This window comes from Mesoplodon bidens (genome assembly GCF_964165515.1).
Source record: "Mesoplodon bidens genome assembly, chromosome: 5".
Taxonomy (NCBI): domain Eukaryota; kingdom Metazoa; phylum Chordata; class Mammalia; order Artiodactyla; family Ziphiidae; genus Mesoplodon; species Mesoplodon bidens.
Window position 1 is genome coordinate 140413859 of NC_138161.1, and position 15973 is coordinate 140429831.

The 15973-nt window shown below is 40.4% G+C and overlaps 1 pseudogene across 1 annotated transcript; it reads left to right on the forward strand.

Annotated features, from left to right (window-relative positions):
- Positions 1–14072: 14072 nt before the first annotated feature.
- Positions 14073–15814, forward strand: LOC308617443 (general transcription factor IIF subunit 1-like; annotated as a pseudogene). Its single transcript has one exon. The product of its transcript is annotated as a general transcription factor IIF subunit 1-like (transcript).
- Positions 15815–15973: the final 159 nt, after the last annotated feature.

Sequence of the window (15973 nt, forward strand, 5' to 3'; positions counted from 1 at the left end):
AACAAATTGAAGAATGCAAACCATATGATCATCTCAATAGATGCAGAAAAAGCTATTCACAAAATTCAACACCCATTTATGATAAAAACTCTCCAGAAAGTGGGGATAGAGGGAACCTACCTCAACATAATAAAGGCCATATATGACAAACACACAGCAAACATCATTCTCAGTGATGAAAAACTGAAAGCATTTCCTCTAAGATCAAGAACAAGACAAGGATGTCCACTCCACCATTTTTATTCAACATAGTTTTGGAAGTCCTACCCACGGCAATCAGAGAAGAAAAAGAAATAAAAGGAATACAAATTGGAAAAGAAGAAGTAAAACTGTCACTGTTTGCAGATGACATGATACCATACATAGAGAATCCTAAAGATCCCACCAGAAAACTACTAGAGCTAATCAATGAATTTGGTAAATTTGCAGGATACAAAATTAATGCACAGAAATCTCTTCTATTCCTACACACTAATGATGAAAAATCTGAAAGAGAAATTAAGGAAACACTCCCATTTTCCATTGCAACAAAAAGAATAAAATACCTAGGAATAAACCTATCTAGGGAGAAAAAAGACCTGTATGCCAAAAATTATAAGATACTGATGAAAGAAATTAAAGATGATACAAACAGATGGAGAGATATACCATATTCTTAGATTGGAAGAATCAATATTGTGAAAATGACTATATTACCCAGAGCAATCTACAGATTCAATGCAATCCCTATCAAATTACCAATGGCATTTTTTACAGAGCTAGAACAAAAAAAAATCTTAAAATTTGCATGGAGACACAAAAGACCCCGAATAGCTAAAGCAGTCTTGAGGGAAAAAAAACGGAGCTAGAGGAATCAGACTCCCTGACTTCAGACTATACTACAAAGCTACAGTAATAAAGACAATATGGTACTGGAACAAAAGCAGAGATATAGATCAATGGAACAGGCTAGAAAGCCCAGAGATAAACCCACACACCTATGGTCAACTAATCTATTAGAAAGGAGGCAAGGATATACAATGGAGAAAAGACAGTCTCTTCAATAAGTGGGGCTGGAAATACTGGACAGCTACATGTGAAAGAATGACATTAGAACACTCCCTAACACCATACACAAAAATAAACTCCAAATGGATTAGAGACCTAAATGTAAAACCAGACACTATAAAACTCTTAGAGGAAAACGTAGGAAGAACACTCTTTGACATAAATCACTGCAAGATCTTTTTTGATCTACCTCCTAGAGTAATGGAAATAAAAACAAAAATAAACCAATGAGACCTACTGAAACTTACAAACTTTTGCACAGCAAAGGAAACTACAAACAAGACAACCCTCAGAATGGGGAAAATATTTGCAAACGAATCAATGGACAAAGGATTAATCTCCAAAATATATAAACAGCTCATACAGCTCAATATTAAAAAAAAACAAAAAAACCCAATCCAAAAATGGGCAGAAGACCTAAGTAGACATTTCTCCAAAGAAGACATACAGATGGCCAAGAAGCACATGAAGAGCTGCTCAACATCACTAATTATTAGAGAAATGCAAATCAAAACTACAATGAGGTATCACCTCACACCAGTTAGAATGGGCATCACCAGAAAATCTACAAATAACAAATGCTGGAGAGGGTGTGGAGAAAAGGGAACCCTCTTGCACTATTGGTGGGAATGTAAATTGATACAGCCACTATGGAGAACAATATGGAGGTTCCTTAAAAAACTAAAACTATAATTACCATACGAGTCAGCAATCCCACTACTGGGCATATACCCTGAGAAAATGATAATTGAAAAAGAGTTATGTACCACAATGTTCACTGCAGCACTATTTACAATAGCCAAGTCATGGAAGCAACCTAAATGCCCATCGACGGGTGAATGGATAAAGAATATGTGGTACACATATGCAATGGAATATTACTCAGCCATAAAAAAGGAAAGAAATTGGGTCATTTGTAGAGACGTGGATGAATCTAGAGACTGTCATACATAGTGAAGTAAGTCAGAAAGAGGAAAACAAATATCATATATTAACACATATATGTGGAACCTAGAGAAATGGTACAGATGAACTGGTTTGCAGGGCAGAAATTGAGACACAGATGCAGATAACAAACGTACGGACACCGAGGGGGGAAAGTGGCGGGGGTGGTGGTGGTGCTGTGATGAATTGGGAGATTGGAATTGATATATATACACTAATATGTATAAAATGGATGACTAATAAGAACCTGCTGTATAAAAAAGTAAATTAAATTAATTTTTTTAAAAAAGGCCCCACATTTGCATATGTATAGCTGATTCACTTTGTTATAAAGCAGAAACTAACACACCATTGTCAAGCAATTATACTCCAATAAAGATGTTTTTAAAAAAAGGGGGGGCCCCACAGATATTGCTCTCCCCTTCTACCATGTGAGGATACAATGAGAAGATAACCATCTATGAGGAAGCAGGCCCTCACCAAACATCGAATCTGTTGGTGCCATTATCTTGGACTTCCCAGCTTCCAGAACTGTGAGAAATAAATTTCTGCTGTTTAAAAGCCAGCCAGTCTATGATATTTTCTTATAGCAGCCCAAGTAAACTAAGAAAGTTTATAAGTAAAAGTACAGAAAAAGATATATCATACAATCAATAACCTAAAGAAGCAGTGTGTCTACACTGTTATTTGTCAGTGAAAACTGTAAGACAAAAAGCATTACTAGATAATAAGAAAGCCAGCTCATGGTGACAAAAGGTTCAGTTCATCAGGAAGATAAAATAATTCTATATTTGTACACACTTAACAATATGCCCTCAAAAATACAAAGCAAATATGGACAAATCTACAAGAGACAGAGACAAATTCTCAAAATGAGAGATTTAATCATTGGAAGCTGTTAAAAGAAGCAGATTTTAAAAATCAGTAAGGATAAAGAATATGTTGGCAGAAGACCTAAAGAGACATTTTTCCAAAGAAGATATACAGATTGCCAACAAACACATGAAAGGATCCTCCACTTCACTAATCATTAGAGAAATGCAAATCAAAACTACAATGAGGGTATCACCTCACACTGGTCAGAATGGCCATCATCAAAAAATCTACAAACAATAAATGCTGGAGACAGTGTGGAGAAAAGGGAATTCTCTTGCACTGTTGGTGGGAATGTAAACTGATACAGCCACTATGGGGAACAGTATGGAGGTTCCTTGAAAAACTTAAAATAAAACTACCATACGACCCAGCAATTCCACTACTGGGCATATACCCTGAGAAAACCATAATTCAAAAAGGGTCATGTACTACAATGTTCATTGCAGCACTGTTTACAATAGCCAGGACATGGAAGCAACCTAAGTGTCCATCGACAGATGAATGGATAAAGAAGATGTGGCACATATATACAATGGAGTATTACTCAGCCATAAAAAGAAACTAAATTGAGTTATTTGTAGTGAGGTGGATGGACATAGAGTCTGTCATACAGACTTCACTATACAGAGTGAAGTAAGTCAGAAAGAGAAAAACAAATACTGTATGCTAACACATATATGGAATCAAAAAAAAAAAGGTTCTGAAGAACCTAGGGGCAGGACAGGAATAAAGACACAGACGTAGAGAATGGACTTGAGGACATGGGGAGGAGGAAGGGTAAGCTGGGACGAAGTGAGAGAGTGGCACGGACATATATACACTACCAAATGTAAAATAGATAGCTAGTGGGAAGCAGTCACATAGCACAAGGAGATCAGCTTGGTGCTTTGTGACCACCTAGAGGGGTGGGATAGAGAGGGTGGGAGGGAGGCACAAGAAGGGGGAAATATGGGGATATATGTATATGTATAGCTGATTCACTTTGTTATAAAGCAGAAACTAACACATCATTGTAAAGGAATTATACTCTAATAGAGATGTTAAAAAAATCAGAAATAGGTAAATAAATATTTATTCCATGGAGCAAAGCTTGTAAAATAATAGCCAGGCTATCCTTCCATTAAACACTGCTCATGTGTATGTATCACCCCAGGACCCTAGGACCCCAAGACCCCATGGACCATATCACCTCTTTCTCTGCACCATTCTTATTGATAACACTGCTGGCTTCAATAACACTGATATTCAGATGTCCTCTTTTCAAGTGGAAATAGAGAATTTTTTCCACTCAAATTTCCAGTATCTTGATTTGTCACTTTCAGGAAATCACTACCCTCCTGTCGCCTTTTTAACATATGTAAAACAAAATTCATAAATTTGGCTAAAGTCTAAGTACTCTGACAAGAATTGATAACAAAAATCTCTGCAGAACATTTCCCCATATAAATTAGTATGTAAATTCTTGAAAGTATAAGTTTATGTAAATAACTCCACGGAAAGGAGACTTGGGGAAAAAAAAGAATATGTTAACAACATTTAACTAATGGGCAATTATAGAACACTGCACCCAACATCTGCAGAATAAAAATCATTTTCAAGTACACACAAAACAGTAACAAAATTAATACACTGGACCATGAACTAAGTCTCAACAAATTGAAAAGTATTGAAATTATAACAGTATGTTCTCTAACTATATGTAATTAAGTTATAATCAGTAAGAACAAAAATAAACCCTAAAAACTACTTATATGTTTGGAAATTAAAGAGTGTATTTTGAAATAACCAGTGGATTAAAAAAGTCCCAAGAGAAAATGAACAATATTTTGAACTGAATGATAACAAAAATACTATGCATCAAAATTTGTCAAATACAACTAAAGCAGTGCTTAGAGGAAAACTTATAGCCACAAACGCCTATGCTGTAATGAAAATTAATGAACTAAGCATTGTCCCCAAAAGTTAGTAAAAGAGATTTGGGGAAGACGGCAGCAGTGGTAAGAGCATCATTTTATAATATTCCCCTTCCATATAAAACAGGAAGCGTTTAGTTAGCAAAACCAAAAACCTATATATAATACTTAAAACAAAAATAGATGATAAGACCCAAATAAATGAAGAGATATCCCATGTTCATGGATCAGAATTCTCAATCTTGTTAAGATGGCAAATGTCCCCATATTGGTTTATAGATTCAAAAGAATCTCAATCAGAACCAAAGCAAGATTTGAAAAAATAATTTGCCAAGCCGATTCTAAAATGTATATGGAAATGCAGAATGACCTAGAATAGTCAAACAACTCTGAAAAAGAAGAACAAAGTTGGAAGACTTACACTCCCTGACTTCAAGACTCACTAGGAAACTACAGTAATCAAGGCAGAATGGCATTGGAATATAGACATATAGATTGAAAACAGAATAAAAGTTCAGAGATAGATGCACATATACATGGCCAGTTGGTTTTTGACAAAGATGCCAAGGTAATTGGATCGAGAAAGAAAATCTTTTCAGTAAATGGTACTGGAGAGGTCATAAAGCAAGGAAGAGACAGAGTGGGGATCAGAATTTGCACCTGTCCAGCACCAGATCCCAAATTCTAGACACTGTCAAACAAGAAAGAAAACTAGAGAAGAGGGTACAGAAAAGCAAAGGTAGAGATCAGCCCCTGTCGGTTACCTTTTCCCTCACCAAAGGGAATGGAGGCCAGCATCACCCAGCAGGCATGAAAACCGAAGGCTGGAAAAAGAAACTTTCCAGGAAGGTAGAGAGATGCCCTGGATGTCAGTTCCAGGAGAGAACCCCTGACCTGACCATCTGCAAGTCCACAGTTATGATGGCACCATGGGTCAGAGGAGTGTGAGGCCAAGATGGGAGCACTGTTAATGTTCTCCTGCTCTCCAATGGAGCTACTAGTTGTCAGAGAGAGCAGAATCTGGGTAGCTGAAAGAGACAGGCTTCTACATAAATGGGTATAATACCTACCTCGCTAGATTGTTGCAAGGATTACATGCTGTACTATACAGAAAGCAGCTAGCACCTTACCAGGAATACATTAGATGTTCTTAGTTCCCTCCTTCCATTCCCCCACCTCCCAAGGAGAAAGACTGGAGACATATGCTGTATGTTCCCTCTCCCTGCATCCTCTATGTCTACCCTGAACTGTGATATCTGGGTGGGAAACAGCTTCAGGCTGCAGATGCTGGGACAGCGTTGCTTCAGTTGAATCACGCAGAAACCAGAGAAGCCTTCAGCTCTCCCAGGGAGTTCACAAGTGCTCACCCTGAGAGTAACGGCACACTGCACAGGAAAAGGCATTCACGTTGATAAGAAGCCATTCGGATCACCATCTAAGTCAGCTTTAGCCTTTGAAATAAACTCATTCCTTATCAGCACACACTTGGGATTTCCAGGACTGAATATGATTTCCATTACACAAAGCCCATTTTGAAGACATTTTTTCATGCTGCCAGGGTCCTATGTAATTTCATCTCTCCACAATGTTACCCTCTTTCACATATGTAGAGCCGCAGGCCCTGATGAAAAAGGAAAAGAGAGAAAATGAACAAGAGTCATGATCCAACTAGAGCTAGAAGCAGGGCAGCCGTGCGTAGGACAGGCAAGTCCACATCACTGAGAGCTTTCTAGCCATGGAACAGTTTTTGGACTTTTCCTGAAAGCAATAGGAAGCCATTGAAAGCCAACTCAGCTTTTAAAATAGGAAGTGACTGACAAATTTTCCTTTTAGAATGCTCACTCTGGTTATAATGAAAAAGATAGATGTGGAAGTGAGGGGTAGGGAAGAGTAGTTAAGAAGCTACTCAACAGTAGATAACAATATTGTACTGTAAGTACGTAATGTGATAAATGTCATTACAATGGCAACCTTATTACGATATATAAATGGATCAGAGTGACATGCTGTACACCTTAAATTTGCACAGTGTTACATGTCAAATTTATCCCAAAAAATTTGGAAAGAAAAAAGCTTTTTAATTTAAATTTAAAAACAAAGAGCTTGTGGAAATGAAGTGTTTCAGATCGTGTTTTCCAAATATTTTCTAATATTTTATAATAAATGTTTAAACATAAAAAGAAACTTTTCGAATGTTTGCTCAATTTAGGTAAGACACCCAAAAAATACAAGGATAAAAGAAAAAATAGGGAAATAAACTTCATCAAAATTAAAAGCTTTTGTGCTTCAAAGGACAACATGATACAGCAGAAACTAACACAACACTGTAAAGCAATTATACTCTGATAAAGATGTTAAAAAAAAAAAGGACCACATAAAGAAAATAAAAAGACAACCCACGGAATGGAAGAAAATATTTGCAAATAATATATCTGATAAGAGAGTTTCTTTAAGAATATACAAAGAACTCTTACAACTCAACAACAAAATGGCAAATAACCCAATTAAAAACTGGGCAAAGGATTTAGGTAGTCATTTCTCTAAAGAAGATATACAAATGATCAATAAGCACACGAAAAGATGTGAACATCATTAGTCATTAGGGAAATGCAAATCAGAACCACAATAAGATTCCACTTCACACCACTAAGATGCCTATATTCAAAAAAGATAGACAATAACAAGTGTTGGTGAGGATACATACAGAGTAATTAGTACCCTCACATATTACAGGTAGGAATGTTAAATGCTGCAGTCACTTTGAAAAAGAGCTTGGCAGGTCCTCAAAAAGTTAAACATAGAGTTACCATATAATCCAGTGATTCCACTCCATTCCACCCAAGAGAATTGAAAGCATATTTTCATTAAAAACCTATACACAGGGCTTCCCTGGTGGCGCAGTGGTGGAGAGTCCGCCTGCCGATGCAGGGGACACGGGTTCGTGCCCCGGTCCGGGAGGATCCCACGTGCCGCGGAGTGGCTGGGCCTGTGAGCCACGGCCGCTGAGCCTGCACGTCCGGAGCCTGTGCTCCGCAACGGGAGAGGCCACAACAGTGAGAGGCCCGCGTACCGCAAAAAAAAAAAAAAAAAACCTATACACAAATGTTCACAGCAGCATTATTCATAATAGCTCCAAAGTGGAAATAGTTCAAATGTATATCAACTGATGAATGGTAAACAATATGTGGCATAGTCATATAATAGAATATAATTCCATTATTTAAAAAAGGATGAAATACTGATACATGCTACAACATGTATGAATGTCGAAAACATAATGCTAAGTGGAAGAAGCCAATCACAAAAGAACACATATTGCATGATCCCACTTATGTGAATGCCCAGAATAGGCACAAACCCATAGAGACAGAAAGCAGATTAGTGGTTGCCAAGGGCTTGGAGAAGAGGGAATGTGGAATGACTCCTAATGGGAATGGGGTCTTGTTGGGGGATAAAAATGTTCTGGAATTAGATAGTGGTAGTTGATTCATGACCTTGTGAATATAATGAAAACAATTAATCGTATACCCTTAAGGGTGAATAAACTATATGGTATGTGAATTATATCTCAATGAAGCTGTTATTTAAGAATAAAATACGTTCTTTCAATAAATGAGTCTCCAAGCACTGTTCTAGGCAGCAAGGAAACAGTGAACACAACTGACACAATTCCTGCTCTCGTGGAGCTGACATTCCAACGGAAGAATCCTTGTGAGAGATCATGAGGGTCTTAATGAATTAATGGCACTCTAGGGAGGAGGAGTGGATGAATTTAAGAGAGGCTCTGAAGCAACCATCAATATGGTTAGCTGGCCAATTGGAACAGGAGGGATGTCAGATCATTTTCTCCCAGGGTCCCATGATAATTCTTACTGTCACTCCCTCTGACCTCCAGGGTTACTGTTACCAACCATAAAAGCACTGTTAAATTGTACAAAGTGCTCTTTATAAACTAAAAATTTCAGAAATATCTGAAAGATGAAAGACAGGATTTGGTTTGAAAGAGAAAATCACAGCCAAAACTCAAGCTCAAAAGTACTTGGTGCATAAAAGCAGGCAGGGGCCTCCCTGGTGGCGCAGTGGTTGAGAGTCCGCCTGCCGATGCAGGGGATACGGGTTCGTGCCCCGGTCTGGGAGGATCCCATATGCCGCGGAGCGGCTGGGCCCGTGAGCCATGGCCGCTGGGCCTGCGCATCCGGAGCCTGTGCTCCGCAACGGGAGAGGCCACAAGAGTGAGAGGCCCGCATACCGCAAAAAGAAAAAAAAAAAAAAAAAGAAAAGCAGGCAGGACCCCAAGATTACTCAAACTTCAGAAGTAGCAGATTCCAAGAGCAGGAGAATGTTGAAAGAGAATTCCCCATGGGTTTCCCATGTTTCTGCATGGCTTATAAACAGAGGTACCGGCAGCTTTCGTTCCACACTATCCTTTCAAGGATGTTCAAATAGAGAATAGTCTTAGAAGACAGGCTATAAGAATAGCCTTGGAAGACAGGCTATCTCCAGGAGCAGAGAGCAAGTTTGGTTGCGGTCCAGTGCAATAAAAATAATGTCTCCCTCAGGGACAAAGGATGAAAAAATTTACTTACAGCCCTTTATAAAAGATTGTGGTTTCCTAAGCACAGGGTCCTTTGGCTTTGATACCAACCTCTTGCAAGGGCAGCATCCCCCTGAGCCAACTATGCCATCCCCATGGCACTTGGAGAGGAAAGGCAAGGGGAACTGACATGAAAATGAAGCTCATACAGCTTACTGAGCCCCAGTTAATAAAGTTATTTGTCTCTGATCCAGGAGTCTCATGTCTTCTGTCAGCTTCCATGAGATGGTGGCAGGCTCACTTGTGAGCTTGTAAGTCAGGTAGAACCTCAGAACTTCCCGGTTCTTGACAGAGAGGCCTTGAGGCAATCAACTGGGTAAATGGTCAGGGAGACCACAGGAAGAGTAGCCGGATGGGTCATCCTCTCCTTCATCCCTTACCTGCTAGTACCAGGCAGTGATACCTGGCCCAGGTAGAGTCAGTGAGGGAGACCACAGAGGGAGGTTCTGGAGACTCTGAGAAAGAACAAGGAGCTTCGATAGCCAGAGACTAACGAGTGACACATCTCCTGAACAGCTCCCTCACCTTGCACAACCGCAGAGTGCAGTTACAAAACTGCATCCACAGGTTAACTTAGCCTCAGAAAAGGGAAAGAGAAAAGGAAGGGAAGGAAATGCAAAGGGTAGCTTTCCTTTACACCCACAACAAGCGATTTCTAAAATGTAACAGAAAAAAAACATCCTATTCATGGGAGCAACAAAACAATATTGCTTTGATTCATCCACAAGAATGAATCTAGGAAGAAGCTCACAAGACCTATATGGAGAAAGCATTAATACTTCTATGTTAAAAAATTCTGAATAAATTGTTAGATGTACTGTTCTCAGACAGGAAGATATGAGATTATAAAGATATCAGTACCCTCAAATAAATCTGTAACTCAATGCAATCCCACCCAAAATCATAATACGCTTTAAAAGGAAGTTAATTAGCTGACAATAAATTCGTCTGGAAAAAAAACATGTGCAGAATAGCCAAGACAATTTTGAAAGAGAAGACTAATGAGCAAACTTGCCTACTAGAAATCAAAAAGTTAGTAATAAAAATAGTTTGGTAATTAGGAAAAAAATATATCACAGATTAATGAACATAACAAAAATCTAGAAATAGACCAACAGATGTGGGGAAAGTTTTGTGTAAAATAAAGATGGCAATTCAAATAAATAGATAAATATTTAACTATTCGACAATGGTGCAGAGACAATTGGCTATTTATTGAAAAAAATAAAAACAAAATCTTCATGCCCAATATTAATTTTTTAAAATTTCTAGCAAATCAAAGACCTAAAGGTAAAGGGAGGAGGGGATTTACTGAGTCATTAGAAGAAAATAATTAAATACATATTTATAAAGTTGGTATGGAAAAAGTCTTATCAAGTGAACTGAGATCAAAATATAAAACCTCTGCATGACAAAAGATACATTAATTAAGGAAAAAGTAAAACACCAGATTTGAGAAAATATTAGCAAGGATTAATATTATTAATAAATAAAAGTTCTACAAATCACTGGAAGAAAGTTCACATAATAGAAAGGTAGGCAAAGGATAGAACTGTGGCAGGTAAGGTTCTGATGAGCGTAGGACATCTTGTAATGTCAGAAAGTAAGGAAATACTCAAAAGAAAATGATGGAGATATATCAAAAAGACACAAGAGTCAACTTGAAGAAGCTCTCACTGGACAAATCTGCAAAAAGTTTAGCATCAAAATAAAAAGAATAGTAATAAATTATAACCTAATGGATGGACATATGGATGGATGGAGTGATAGAGAAACTGCGTCCTCACAGTACAGTGCCAAGTAGAGAAGTTACCATTTTACAATAGTAAAATTGTATCAGTCAGGAAACATCAATGAATGCTAAATATAGGAGGAGAGGTTTGATGAGGAACAGAACATCTATATATTCTCAGAGTAGCTATACACAAATTACTTAACTACAACAGAAAAAAAATAGTAACTGTACAGTGAAGAAACAATTTGTTTAAATACAACACCTTAACCAAGCAATCAAAACTGGTATCACCAGCAGACCTCTGGCTATGGCTGAGTGAAATTGACAAATTCTGTCCTCTCCCCAAAAATCAACTTTAAAGTTGAACAAGGGGCTTTCCCTGGTGGCACAGTGGTTAAGAATCTGCCTGCCAATGCAGGGGACACGGGTTTGATCCCTGGTCCTGGAAGATCCCACATGGCATGAAGCAACTAAGCCTGTGCGTCACAACTACTGAGCCTGCACTCTAGAGCCCGTGAGCCACAACTACTGAGCCCACAAGCCACAACTACTGAAGCCCACGTGCCTAGAGCCCATGCTCCACAACAAGAGAAGCCACTGCAATGAGAAGCCCGTGCACCACAACAAAGAGTAACCCCGTTCGCCACAACTAGAGAAAGCCCGTGCGCAGCAACAAAGGCCCAGGGCAGCCAAAAATAAATAAATAAATAAGGTTGGACAAAATTGACATAAATAATCATTTCACTCTAAAAATTGACAAAAGGCGTACAAAAATCTAAGAACTTCTTATGATTTTAAAATTGCATTCGGTGGCATTCTGGTCTAGAGCTTCTCACATCTCCTCCAACCAGTTCAGTTGACGTAGACGTTTGGCCAGGGTGGTGCAGTCTGGGAAGACCGGTAGCTTTTCTACTGCAATCCAAGGGGAGTTCACCAGATCTGGCATGGTAGATGACACTCCCATCCAATAGCATTGCCAGTCTCAGAGGCAGGCAAGCAGGAAGGGCGAAGGGCTCTACTAGACTGAGGCTGCTGTCCTGGTTGGAAGAAGCATAGTCCTGACTGAGCATCCACATGTGCACAACAGAGACTAGAAAGGACCCAGCTTTGCCACGTATTCCTGGCCATCCCTGAGGTGGTGCACGTGCTCAGAAAAGATATGAGATAGTAGAGTGGAATTAAATTTCAGGCCCTTAAAAACAGCCTAAGTATTGAGTGTGCTCCCCTACCCAAACACAGTTCCATAAACACAGCATGGAAGTCTTACTGGTTTGAGGTGTTTGAGAATAATCTCTGCCTGAGAAGACAACAAAACTATTCAGAAACAGGGGCAACCTCTAGAAAGCAAGGCTTAAAATTTTTTAAATAGATAAAATTTAAAAGAACAGTATTGTTTTTAAAGAGCAGACACATCAGTAGCCACACTGCAAGGGAGAGAAATTTTACAGATTAAGCCCAGAAAAGTTACTATACAAGGAACAAACAAACGCAAAATAGCAACAAGAAAAATCTTCCAGAGGAAAAAGTCAGAATCCAAAACTGCTACAATATATTATCTAAAATGTTCAGTTCTCAAAAAAAAATTGAGACATTCAAAGAAGCAGGAAAGTGTGACTCATATTCAGGGGTAAAGGGGGGCAATAGAAACTGCCTCTCTGTGACCCTCTCTGTGACCCTCTCTGTGACCCAATAGAAACTGCCTCTCTGTGACCCTCTCTGTGACCCAATAGAAACTGCCTCTCTGTGACCTCACTGAACACTGGGTTCAGCAGACAAATATTTCAAAGCAGCTATTATACTTATGTTCAAAGAACAAAAGGAAACCATGCTTCAATGAAGTTAAAATGTGACAATAATAAATCAATAAACAGAGATCCTCAACTAAGAGATAAAAAAGGACCTAAAGGGAAATTTTGAAGTTGAGAAGTACAATAATTGAAATGAAAAATTCACTAGAGATTAAGCAATATGCTACTAAAAAAAAAAACAATGGGTAAACAATGAAATTAAAGAGGAAATTTTTTTTAAATCTCGAGATAAATGACAATGAAAATACAACCATACAAAATCTATGGGATGCAGCAAAAGCAGTCCTTAGAGGGAAGTTCATAATAATATAGGCCTCCACAAAAAAAGAAAAGAAAAGAAAAATCCCATATAAACAACCTAACCTACCACCTAATTAGAAAAAGAAGAACAAACAAAACTTAAATGAAGGAATAATAAAGACCAGAGAGGAAATAAATAAAATAGAAATTTAAAAAACAATAGAGAAATCAACAAAACCAAGATCTGATTTTTTGAAAGGATAAACAAAATTGACAAACTTCTGGCCAGAATCACCAAGAAGAAAAGAGAGAGGACCCAAATAAACAAAACAAGAAATGAAACAGGAGAAATAACACTCAATACTGCAGAAATACAAAAAATCATTAGAAAATATTATAAACAGTTATTTGCCAGCAAAATGGACAACTTAGAAAAAATAGAAAAGTTTCTAGAGACATATTGCCTGCCAAAACTGAATCAAGAAGAAACAGATAATTTGAACAGACCAATCACTATAAGTGAAATAGAATCTGTAATTTAAAAACTCCCTGTAGGCAGCATGATGGGGTTATTGGTGCTATATATTGAAGTCAGCCAGCACGCCAGCTGCAGAAAGAGCTGCCTTTAACTCAGAGTCGGCTGCAGTGACGTGGCCTGCTGGAGAGTTTCCCTTCCAGTATAGGCAGCCACGCAGGCACAGGTGTGGCACAAGAGGCCTCAGAGGCTGACCGCTGACCCAGTGCTGCCTCCGTATAGCTTTTCCCAGGATCCACTGTACCCCGGGCTTGGGGTCCTTGGTCAGAGCCAGAGGCCCGACACCTCTAGGGCAGCTTCCACTGGACCGAGGGATGCAGACCCTCGGGGAGGCAAAAAGGACTATGTTCAGACCGGCCCCTACCATCACCCATCGCCCATGGTGGCCCTCGGCCCCAGCAGCCAGAATGTCACTGAGAGTATGCCGTCCGAGTTCCCAAAAATACCACCAAAAAGTATAATATCATGGCTTTCAATGCAGCCGATAAAGTCAACCTCACTACTTGGAATCAGGCCCGGCTGGAATGTGACCTGAGCAACAAGATTTACCAAGAGTCAGAGATGTCCCAGTCGGGTGCCAGCAGCAAGGTCAACTGCAAGCTCCAGGAGGAGGCGCAGAGGAAAAAGTACAGCACTGTCCTCAAGGAGTTCCGGCCCGAGGACCAGCCCTGGCTGCTCCGTGTCAACAGCAAATCAGGCCAGAAGTTCAAGGGCATAAAGAAGGGAGGCCTGACAGAGAACACATCCTACTACATCTTTACGCAGTGCTCTGATGGGGATTTTGAGGCCTTCCCCCTGCACAACTGGTACAACTTCACGCTGCTGGCCAAATACCACATGTTCACGGCCGAGGAGGAGTGGGAGAGGAGAAACAAAGTCCTGAACCACTTCGGCATCATGCAGCAGCAGCGGCTCAAGGACCAGGACCAGGACAAGAAGAAGGAGAAAGTGCGGCAGCAAGAAGGCCCGTGACCTGAGCATCCACGACCTGGAGGACGACATGGAGATGTCGTCTGACAACAGAGAGGCCAGCGGCGAGGAGGCGGCAGAGCTCCCAAGGCCAAGAAGAAGGTGCTGCCCAGCAAGGGAGGCAGGAAGAAGAAGGGGTCAGATGACGAGGCCTTTGAGGACAGTGACGGCAGGGACTTTGAGGGCCAGGAGGTGGGCTATATGTCCAACGGCTTCAGCAGCTCCCATGACGAGCAGGAGGGCAAGCCCAAGGTCACCCAGCAGGAGGAGGGCCCCAAGGGCGTGGGTGAGCAGAGTGAGAGCAGCGAGGAGAGTGAGGAGGAGAAGCCACCCAAGGAGGACGAGGAGGAGGAGGAGAAGAAGGCACCCACACCACAGGAGAAGAAGCGGAGGAAAGACAGCAGCAAGGAGTCGGACAGCTCGGAGGAGAGTGACATCGACTGCGAGGTCTCCTTGGCGCTCTTCATGGTGAAGAAGAAGACACCCCCCAAGAAGGAGTGGAAGCCATAGGGAGGCAGCTCCCGGGTCAACAGCCAGCCAGGCACACCCACCATGGAGACGGGCAGCACCTCCTCCACCCTGCAGGCGGCCACCAACAAGCCGGAGAAGCAGAAGCGGACCAGCCACCAGTGGCCAAGAGGCTGTGGCTGGACCCCAGGCCCCAGAGCCTGTTGGGGAAGTCTATCCCTCAGCTCCAGTCTGGGAAGTCGACCCCCAGCAGCGGCAATGTGCAGGTGACCGAGGATGCCATGTGCCACTACATGACACAGAAGCCCATGACCACCAAGGACCTTCTGAAAAAGTTCCAGACCAAGAAGATGAGGCTGAGCAGCAAGCAGAGGGTGAATGTGCTGGTCCAGATCCTCAAGCGCCTGAACCCCAAGCACGCAAGATGATCAATGACAAGATGCACTTCTCCCTCAAGGAGTGAGGCTACCCCCAATAAACATGCTGTTTTCTAGGAAAAAACAAACAAACAAACAAAACTTCCTGTAAACAAAAGTCCAGGACTGGATGGCTTCACTGGGGAATTCTACCAAACACACAAAGAACTTATAGTGATCCTTATCAAACTCTTTGAAAACACTGAAGAGGAGGAAACACTCCCAAAGTCATTCTATGAAGCCAACATCACTCAGATACCAAAACCAGACAAAGAAACTACAAAAAAAAGAAAATTACAAGCCACTATCTTTGATGAATATAGATGCAAAAATCCTTAACAAAATATTAGCAAACCGAATCCAACAACATAAAAAGGATCATACACCATGATCAAGTTGGACTCATTCCAGGGTCACAGGATGGTTC